The following is a 10,000-nucleotide window of genomic DNA, read 5'->3' as shown; positions in this document are numbered from 1 at the left end:
AGTGTGATGACTGGGGTCTTTACGTCTCTATTCAGTGGAATGCCACCAAACCCATTGGAAGGACGTTTGTCAGGCATCAACCAAAACGTACAGAAAAGTTAGCCAAGCAGCTGATCTGGAAGAAAAGGTGGAAATGTGGCCTCGGCAGTCATTCACATCTTTTGACTCCAGCAAACACATTGAGAATTGAGAGGCAGCAGCCAAAGCTTGGCAAAGGATCAGAGGATCACGTCATGAATCTAATGATGTCCACAAGTTACAGAATCGATACAGTCATCAAATGTAAGGGCTACGCGATGTATTCTTGCCCTTGCAAGTTGTTAAATTTGTCGAAACATATTTTTTTCTCTCACTGAATTGTATTTTTGTAATATAGTTCTCTGTATGTTAAATTATTGTTTTTACATTACACTACATTATTATGTGTGTGAGTGTGATTCTCTATTCAGCTTCACTGTACTGACAAGGCCAGATGCTTCAAGCACTTCCTTTGGATTTATTTGGCTTTTATTAAATACTACTGCAGTGGTTGAAATGAGTGTGGACACTTTCTTCATGGCTATTTCACAGGTCTATAGAGAGACGCTACGCTACATCTCTCGTTATGTGAACTGGTGTTTATAATGGTGACGCTACGCTACGTCTCTCGTTATGTGAACTGGTGTTTATAATGGTGACGCTACGCTACGTATCTCGTTATGTGAACTGGTGTTTATAATGGTGACGCTACGCTACGTATCTCGTTATGTGAACTGGTGTTTATAATGCAGCTCTCTGTTCCACTATCATATGTGGGTTTGTATTAATGACGTTGTCCTCTGGCGCACACGCACGTAATTCTGTTCCCTGGGATGACATGGCACACATCTAGCCTGGTCGAGAGAGTAATTAGGTCTTCGATAATTGTATTTATTTCCCAACAATGATGAGTGAAGCTGGTTCCGGCGCCACAGAGCTGGTTATCCCCTCTGTTGTGGAGCGTGCGCGGGAGGGAGGCGAACGCCCCCGTCTCCTAAACGGGTGTAACCCCCACCGGACGCGGCACCGAGCCCAAACCGTCAGCGTGCTTTTCCCACCCCTCTGCGTGTCGGAGAATGAAAGCGCGGCTGAATGATAAAGCGGTCTGGTTTGGGTTTTCAGTGAGGTCAGCACCCCAAGGTCATTCATCCCACGGAGTTACCGGGGCAAAGTGTGGTGTTTGGAGAACAGCCGTGACGCGTTGTGTTCATTTTGAGATGTCCTGCGTGAGCTGGCTGTGGGAATAAGACTCTGCAGGTGTTTCACTGTCACATTGTGGGAATGACACACTGCAGGTGTTTCACTGTCACATTGTGGGAATGACACACTGCAGGTGTTTCACCGTCACATTGTGGGAATGACACTCTGCAGGTGTTTCACCGTCACATTGTGGGAATGACACTGCCGGTGTTTCACTGTCACATTGTGGGAATGACACTGCCGGTGTTTCACTGTCACATTGTGGGAATGACACTCTGCAGGTGTTTCACTGTCACATTGTGGGAATGACACTCTGCAGGTGTTTCACTGTCACATTGTGGGAATGACACTCTGCAGGTGTTTCACTGTCACATTGTGGGAATGACACTGCCGGTGTTTCACTGTCACATTGTGGGAATGACACTCTGCAGGTGTTTCACTGTCACATTGTGGGAATGACACTCTGCAGGTGTTTCACTGTCACATTGTGGGAATGACACTCTGCAGGTGTTTCACTGTCACGTTGTGGGAATGACACTGCCGGTGTTTCACTGTCACATTGTGGGAATGACACTCTGCAGGTGTTTCACTGTCACATTGTGGGAATGACACTCTGCAGGTGTTTCACTGTCACGTTGTGGGAATGACACTGCTGGTGTTTCACTGTCACATTGCTTTGTGTAAATTAGACTATTGCTGCTCACCTGGAGCATTTTCCCTGCATGGAGAGGCAGACGCAAGCAGCAAAGCGTCAGCTTTTCTCTTTTATGTAATGGGAACGTGGCATTTTGATCTGTGCGTCTTTTTGAGGCAGCTGCCCACTGCCATAAATAAGTAAATGATGCGATTTCCACTTTAAGCCCTGAAATGAAAAGTGGATGAACATTGCTGATTGCGCAGGAAATGGAAAGCTTCTATTTTGGTGAACGATTCACTACGTTTAGCGCTGATTAAGCCTCCTGAACGTTGGCCGGTTTGGTGTGTTTGCGAGGGGAATGTTTATGTGCTGTCATTGCAGCACAGACAGTTTGCGTGTAGTGAGCACGCCCACGTTTGTGCATCCCACCGTGTATCGACGCGTTTGATTCTGTTTTAGGATAACAGTAGCGCGTTTATGCTGCCGGCTTTGGAAAATGTTTACCTTCACTCCTATTCGCGGAAGTGTCAGTCCTTTGTCGCTGTTCACAAAGGCCATTGTCTGAAGTCGTATCGCCAAGGGCTTAAATGTAACGTATCCTCAAGGACGACTTCTAGTCTGAACTTTTTCAACGATTTCATAAACAAGTCTGCTACCACCACCCCTCTCAACAGTGCTCGTGACATTACTGGACATTTTGAGAAAATACTGTTTTTAATTACGAAATGGGGAACTGGGAATGATCCAGAATGAAGGCCTACACAGTTTTAATAGACGCAGTGCTGGCTGTTCCCTGCTGCAGCGTGTTCCTGGATCACAGCAGAGCGAGAGCTCCACCTGCTGGCCTTGGGGTGGTAGTGCAGGTGGAGCGCGGTCGCGTCCCTGTGTTCAGGCCTGCAGCTGGGTCCACAGGTTTTCATCGCTCCCTCTTTCTCCATCCCTCCATCCCTCCGTCCGTGCAGTGACCTCAGCTGGGTCAGGGCTGTGGATCAGACTGAGGCCCTGGCATTGCTGACTCACACGGGTGTGCGCTGACATTACCCTTCTTACGTCTCTTGTGTATTATCCATCTGTATTTACTGGATCCATGTGTGCTTTCAGTAAGCTAGCGTCAGTAGTACAGTCAGGTCCATAAATATTGGGACATCGACACAATTCTCATCTTTTGGCTCTATACACCACCACAATGGATTTGAAATGAAATGAACAAGATATGCTTTAACTGCACACTGCTTTAATTTGAGGGTATTTACATCCAAATCAGGTGAACGGTGTAGGAATTTAAGGGGCCAAAAGTAATGGGACAATTGGCTGCTCAGCTGTTCCATGGCTAGGTGTGTGCTATTCCCTCATTATCTCATTTACAAGGAGCAGATAAAAGGTCTAGAGTTCATTTCAAGTGTGCTATTTGCATTTGGAATCTGTTGCTGTCAACTCTCAATATGAGATCCAAAGAGCTGTCACTATCAGTGAAGCAAGCCATCATTAGGCTGAAAAATCTAAACAAACCCATCAGAGAGATAGCAAAAACATTTGGTGTGGCCAAATAAACTGTTTGGAACATTCTTAAAAAGAAAGAACCCACCGGTGAGCTCAGCAACACCAAAAGACCCGGAAGACCACGGAAAACAACTGTGGTGGATGACAGAAGAATTCTTTCCCTGGTGAAGAAGAACCCCTTCACCACAGTTGGCCCAGATCAAGAACACTCTCCAGGAGGTAGGTGTATGTGTGTCAAAGTCAACAATCAAGAGAAGACTTCACCAGAGTGAATACAGAGGGTTCACCACAAGATGTAAACCATTGGTGAGCCTCAAAAACAGGAAGACCAGATTAGAGTTTGCCAAACAACATCTAAAAAAGCCTTTACAGTTCTGGAACAACATCCTATGGACAGATGAGACAAAGATCAACTTGTACCAGAATGATGGGAAGAGAAGAGTATGGAGAAGGAAAGGAACTGCTCATGATCCAAAACATACCACCTCATCAGTGAAGCATGGTGGTGGTAGTGTAATGGCTGCCAATGGAACTGGTTCCCTTGTATTTATTGATGATGTGACTGCTGACAAAAGCAGCAGGATGAATTCTGAAGTGTTTCGGGCAATATTATCTGCTCATATTCAGCCAAATGCTTCAGAACTCATTGGACGGCGCTTCACAGTGCAGATGGACAATGACCCGAAGCATACTGCAGAAGCAACCAAAGAGTTTTTTAAGGCAAATAAGTGGAATGTTATGCAATGGCCAAGTCAATCACCTGACCTGAATCCGATTGAACATGCATTTCACTTGCTGAAGACAAAACTGAAGGGAAAATGCCCCAAGAACAAGCAGGAACTGAAGACAGTTGCAGGAGAGGCCTGGCAGAGGATCACCTGGGATGAAACCCAGCGTCTGGTGATGTCTATGCGTTCCAAACTTCAAGCTGTAATTGACTGCAAAGGATTTGCAACCAAGTATTAAAAAGTGGAAGTTTGATTTATGATTGTTAGTTTGTCCCATTACTTTTGGTCCCTTAAAAAATGGGAGGCACATATACAAACTGTTGTAATTCCTACACCGTTCACCTGATTTGGATGTAAATACCCTCAAATTAAAGCTGAAATCTCTCACTCATACTCTCACTCTCCTCTCTCACTCTTTCACCATAATCTCTCATACTCGTACTCTTTCTCTTGTTCACCCTCTGCTCCCCACACTCCCATTCTCTCACTCCTACAAACTCACCTGCTTGTGAAGGCCCCTGTCCAAATGTGTCGCAAAGAGGTCTCATTTGAGACAGGGTGTGTGTGAGACAGGGTGTGTGTGAGGCATTATGTGTGTGGGACAGGGTGTGTGTGGGACATGGTGTGTGTGAGACAGGCAGTGTGTGTGAGACAGAGTGTGTTTGTTTCATTTCAAATCCATTGTGGTGGTGTACAGAGCCAAAAAGATGAGAATTGTGTCGATGTCCCAATATTTATGGTCCTGACTGTATGTGTAGTTGTGGTTTTCTGTATAACTGTCGTTTCATTGGAACATTGGATGTTTCATTACAAAACATTTAGTGGACCTGAAGACTGCCCTAACACACTGGATGCAGTTACTATAGAAGGGTGTTCAGCAATGGCAGGACAACTGGCCTTGTTCCTGGGCTCTCTATGTGAGTGTGTGTGTGTGAGAGTGTGTGAGAGTGTGTGAGAGTGTGTGAGAGTGTGTGAGAGTGTGTGAGAGTGTGTGAGAGAGTGTGAGAGTGTGAGAGTGTGTGAGAGTGTGAGTGTGAGAGAGTGTGTGTGTGAGAGTGTGTGTGAGAGTGTGTGAGTGTGAGTGAGAGTGTGAGAGTGTGAGAGAGAGTGTGTGTGTGTGTGTGTGTGAGAGAGTGTGAGAGTGTGTGAGAGTGTGAGAGAGTGTGAGAGAGTGTGAGAGTGTGTGAGAGTGTGAGTGTGAGAGAGTGTGTGTGTGAGAGTGTGAGAGTGTGTGAGAGAGTGTGAGAGAGAGAGAGAGAGTGTGTGTGTGTGTGTGTGTGTGTGTGTATCTCCTGCCAGCTGTCCAGGCTGAATGTGCTGACAGCGTCTCTTGTGTTTTACAGGTAACTCACCACACGGTACAGCACAGCTAAAGCCAGCATCTCCCCCACAACAACCAAGTGAGTCATCTCTCTCTCTCTCTCTCTCACACCCTCTCTCTCTCTCTCTCTCTCTCACCCTCTCTCTCTCTCTCTTTCTCTCTCTCCCTCTCCCTCTCTCTCTCTCTCCCTTTCTCTCTCTCTCTCTCTCTCTCTCTCTCTCCCTGTCTCTCTCTCTCTGTCTCTCTCTCAACACTCTCACTCTATCACTCTTTCTCTCACTCCCTCATACTCTCACTCTCACTCAACTCTCTCTCATACTCTCTCACTCTCACTCAAATGGTAAATGGTTGGCATTTATATAGCGCCTTTATCCAAAGCGCTGTACAATTCATGCTTTTCATTCACCCATTCATACACACACTCACACACCGACGGCGATTTGCTGCCATGCAAGGCGCCGACCAGCTCGTCAGGAGCATTTGGGGGTTAGGTGTCTTGCTCCGGGACACTTCGACACAGCCCAGGTGGGGGATCGAACCGGCAACCCTCCGACTGCCAGACGACTGCTCTTACCGCCTGAGCCATGTCGCCCCACTCAACTCTGTCATACTATCACTCTTTCTCTCTCTCTCTCCCACTCTCTCACTCTCTCACTCTCGTCCTCTCACTCTCACTCAACTATCACTCTCATACTCCCACTCTCTCACTCAACTCTCACTGTCTTCCCCCCTTCTATCACTCTTTCTCTCAAATCTCTCACTCATACTCTCACTCTCCTCTCTCACTCTTTCACCATAATCTCTCTCTCTCATACTCGTACTCTTTCTCTTGTTCACCCTCTGCTCCCCACACTCCCATTCTCTCACTCCCACAAACTCACCTGCATGTGAAGGCCCCTGTCCAAATGTGTTGCAAAGAGGTCTCATTTGAGACAGGGTGTGTGTGAGACATGGTGTGTGTGAGACGGGGTGTGTGTGAGACAGGCAGTGTGTGTGAGACAGGGTGTGTGTGAGGCGGGGCAGGGTGTGTGAGACAGGGTGTGTGTGGGACAGGGTGTGTGTGAGACAGGGTGTGTGCGAGACGGGACAGGGTGTGTGAGACAGGGTGTGTGGGGGGGGGGGGGTGTGAGACAGGGTGAGATATTCTCTCAGGATGCTGGGCCGTTCTGAGTTTTTCAGAGTTGTGCTGAGCGATCTTTTGTGATGAATGCGTTACCTGAGCCTGTGTGCCTGTCTGTATGTATGTCTGTCTGTCTGTCCGTCTGTGTGTCGTCTGTGTGGATATGTGCCTGTCTGTCTGGCTGTGTGCCTGTGGGCCAGTGTGCCTGTCTGTCTGTCTGTGTGCCTGTGTGCCTGTGTGCCTGTGTGCCTGTGTGTCTGTGTGCCTGTGTGCCTGTGTGTCTGTGTGCCTGTGTTCCTGTGTGCTTGTTGCCCTGTGTGCCTTGCTGTGTGTGTCTGTGTGTGTCTGTGTGTGCCTGTGTGTCTGTGTGTGCCTGTGTGTGCCTGTGTGTGCCTGTGTGCGTCTGTGTGCCTGTGTGTCTGTGTGTGTGCCTGTTGCCCTGTCCCTTTCCTGCCTCTTAGAGAGAGGGGCGGATATGTGCCCTGCCAAGTCCTCACCTTCCAAGGTCTTCAGCGGAATTTAAAAATAAGGAGGGCTCTGGAAAATGTGTCCGTAAAGCTTTTTGCTGAGGCATTCAGCACACGCATTTGCTGTTATCTCCATTGTTTGGGTTGTTTTGAAGCTCCATTTAAAGCAAGAAACATACCCCCAGCTTCAGGTTTTTATTCAAAATGTGTCACAGACATGCTATAGATTCTCTTTTGGCTTAAAAATGAATACTTTTGGGGTGGGGGGGGAGCATTTCCAGCAATTCATATTTTAATAATATCCTGCACAACCTGGAAGGCCTTGGATTGTTGTGGAAAGCTCTTCAGTCAGTGATATTTGCTGTGGCTCATCTCTGAACACAGATGTGGTGCATCTGAGGTAAAGTGAAAGTGCTCCACAAGAGGGCACTGTGGTCATGTCTAATGAGTTTCGGTGCTTTTGTTTATTTCGTGGTTTTTTTGCTTATAGTTTTGTTTTAGTTTGACCTTTAAAAAGTGTTTTTTTTATTTATGCCAAGCTCCCAGTGTATATTTTCTGGCATTCGTGGACCAGACAAGCCCTAAAACAGTTTTTTGAGAGGTGTCGAGGTGTAAACGGAGGGTTTGTGATTGGAAATGGGCAAGCGCTGGCCTTTTTCCTGTTTTATTAGTGCACTTTCAGCACCGCCTTGTATTTCAAATGGATTCCTTTCAAAAGTAGAACCTTTTTCATTTACCATAGACCTCACGTTACAGCCTGTATCTTTTCATGAAGCCAGAATGAGAATTCATTTTTCCTTAAGAATGTGTGCATATTTTTATTATTTTTTGCGGTGACCCAAAAACAATTGGTTCGATTTGATGCATGCATAATGTAATATTAAATAGCTACAAGTGTTTAGAGTTCCTCAAAGGCACATAAATAGCACTATCCTCCATGGTCTTGGAACAGAGGAGGGTTTATGTTATTATCTCAGTGTACTCCTAGTCCGGTCGTGTGACTGTTTCAGCAGTCTGTCCTCTGCCTGTGTGCGGATGGATTTAGACCCAGCGGTCAAAGCCAACATTTCCTGGTCATGCTGAGAGACGGTGCTCACTAGTGCCTCTGTGCTTGGCTCCAGTACAGATCATCAGACCCGATTTCAGTGTAAAGTCAAATGGCACAATTGCAGAAAATATAGGAAGCTGAATAATTAATGTAAGCCACTGGTCCATGTTTTTCTACAGTCTGTTTTAAACACGGACACTTCAATCTAGAGACCCCCATGACCATGTGTGTTAAAACCAAAACCAAGCCACAATGAGATCAGGGAACCTGTTGGGCCTAATCAACTGTCAGTCGCTTCAGCTAAATGAGTGGAATGTAGTGAAAGAGCTCATGGTACTTTGTGCTGACAGGAGAGAGGTCACTATTTTACGATAAGCTGCTTGAATTGGCATTAATAAATGTACTTGATAACATGAATTAATTGTACAAATAGATTACTTAAGCCTGAAATTAAGTTTTCATTCGTTCATGTATTTGTTAACTCCTAGCTAATGTATCAGTAGCATTATGTTACATAACATTAGTTATCATTAGTACCATTTACAAATGCATGAACTGCTTTTTTAATTCAAATATGCACTGGCAGTAACTAATGAAGTTGATAATATGAATTAATGATGTGCAAATACATAACGAAGCTGCACAGATGAACTCATCAATAGTTAGTCAACCACTGCAACCTTACTCTGAAGTGTTACTCATTTTATTTGAGTAGTACTTTTTTACATAAGTACAGTTTGTAGGACAATGGGACTTAGGGAAGTTGTGTGAGACGCAGCTGGAATCCTCAAAGACCCAGACGGGGAGGTCTGCAGCTTTACACAACTCCAGATTCCTTCTCCGGCTTCTGAAAGTTTGGTGAAAGGAGCCCAGGAATCAGACGCTGTGGCGTCTCCCGGGAACTCCAGGGGACGGCATTACAATGTGAATGTGAAGTCACTGATTTGTACACTGCGTTATCACTGCGTTATCACTGTGTTATCAATGACAGCGATTGCACAAGCATATTAATTAAGCAGACCAGCAGATGAAGCCAGGGAGAAATCTGAATTGAGGTGAACTGCAAATGTATTTAATAAATTGCTTTCTGGCACATCCAAGATTAAGGTGTGGAATTATCTGTGTATTGGCTCCTTACATGTACTGTATAATAATATATAATAACTAGTACCAGTCAGAGTGCTTTCGGCCTGAGTTAGTACCAGTCAAGAGTGCTTTAGGCCTGAGTTAGTACCGGAAAGAGTGCTTTAGGCCTGAGTTAGTACCAGTTAGAGTGCTTTCTGCCTGAGTTAGTACTGGTAGTCTCCACCAGAGGGAGGCAGAGGTCCATTTACTCTGCTGTTTTTTTACACTGATGTCATTTGTATTTGTAGCTTTTGGGTGATGTTGACGTATCCTTGTCAGACCTTTGTTTCCATGCCAACGGGTTGTGTGCGCTCAGAGTTAAGAGAGAGGCGCTGAGACGAACGCGTACTGGAGTGAGCCGCGTCTCTGAGCAGGTAAAGGTGTCCCCTTCACCTGCAAGGTGTGGGCAGTGAGACGGGCCTCATTACCCCACTCTGAGACGGGCCCCCGTTACCCCACTCTGAGACGGGCCCCCGTTACCCCACTCTGAGACGGGCCCCCGTTACCCCACTCTGAGACGGGCCCCCATTACCCCACTCTGAGACGGGCCCCACTCTGAGACGGGCCCCCGTTACCCCACTCTGAGACGGGCCCCACTCTGAGACGGGCCCCCGTTACCCCACTCTGAGACGGGCCCCGTTACCCCACTCTGAGACGGGCCCCCGTTACCCCACTCTGAGACGGGCCCCCGTTACCCCACTCTGAGACGGGCCCCCGTTACCCCACTCTGAGACGGGCCCCCGTTACCCCACTCTGAGACGGGCCCCCGTTACCCCACTCTGAGACGGGCCCCCGTTACCCCACTCTGAGACGGGCCCCCGTTACCCCACTCTGAG

General features: G+C 46.9%; 1 protein-coding gene across 2 annotated transcripts in view; it reads left to right on the top strand.

Annotated features, from left to right (window-relative positions):
• adarb1b (adenosine deaminase RNA specific B1b) overlaps nt 1-10,000 on the top strand; it is a 152,316-nt gene that overhangs the window by 69,373 nt on the left and 72,943 nt on the right. For both annotated transcript variants that reach the window (XM_061226924.1, XM_061226925.1), the window contains one exon: nt 5,427-5,483. The gene's annotated coding sequence lies outside the window, so the exon portion shown is untranslated. The remainder of the gene's footprint in view (nt 1-5,426; nt 5,484-10,000) is intronic.

This window comes from Conger conger, chromosome 17 (genome assembly GCF_963514075.1).
Source record: "Conger conger chromosome 17, fConCon1.1, whole genome shotgun sequence".
Classification (NCBI taxonomy): domain Eukaryota; kingdom Metazoa; phylum Chordata; class Actinopteri; order Anguilliformes; family Congridae; genus Conger; species Conger conger.
The sequence above is the reverse complement of the archived record's forward strand: the minus strand, read 5'-3'. Positions and strand labels throughout refer to the sequence as shown.